Below are 751 nucleotides of genomic sequence, written 5' to 3' on the forward strand. Positions count from 1 at the left end.
TGGTTCCACTTCACCATCATCAACTCCTTCAGTCACTTTGACTTCAGCTTGATGACACCTGGTTAGTTCAACCTCTTTTTTTAACACTTAACGGAATTCGGCTTTTGTTGTTCTCGAACGTCATTTTATCAAAATTAACTACATACTTCCTCGGTAGTAAGTAGTTCAACCCTAATATGCATTGGTCTTCAATGTCAGCCAAGTATACTATGTGTCTATCCTGATCTTCACTTAATTTCCTGTTTCTCAAGCTAAGTCCATATTCCTAGGCCACGAGCGGGGTGAAGGAGGATTGCTTAATCTTCGAGCGCCCTTGATAAGTAATTATTTCCGAATAAATAATTACTTTTTAAATCAAAATAATTGCCAGGAACGAACGAACACACACTGATCCCCGCCAGGCCCTGTAAAAGCCCGTTTGCTTCAGTGTCTTTCGATAAATTGTCAACAATTGCTGTCGACTTGCTCCTTCTACAAGATCAATCGGCCTTTGCTACACCTTGGACTTGCCTTCGCTTCCGCCCATTTGCCTCACCATCATCTGTGTGTGTATATATATATTTCATTATTTATTTTATTTTATATATATATATATATTATTCTATTTATTTTCATTTATTTTATTATAATTATTTATTCATATGGCTCATTAAAACGATGACCTCTCATTGAATCTCTAGCTTCGAGCAGGGTGAATGAGGATTGCTAATCTTCGAGCACCCCTGATTATTAATTATTTCTTCTGAAATAA

This window comes from Limulus polyphemus, unplaced genomic scaffold (assembly GCF_000517525.1).
Source record: "Limulus polyphemus unplaced genomic scaffold, Limulus_polyphemus-2.1.2 Scaffold1880, whole genome shotgun sequence".
Taxonomy (NCBI): Eukaryota; Metazoa; Arthropoda; class Merostomata; order Xiphosura; family Limulidae; genus Limulus; species Limulus polyphemus.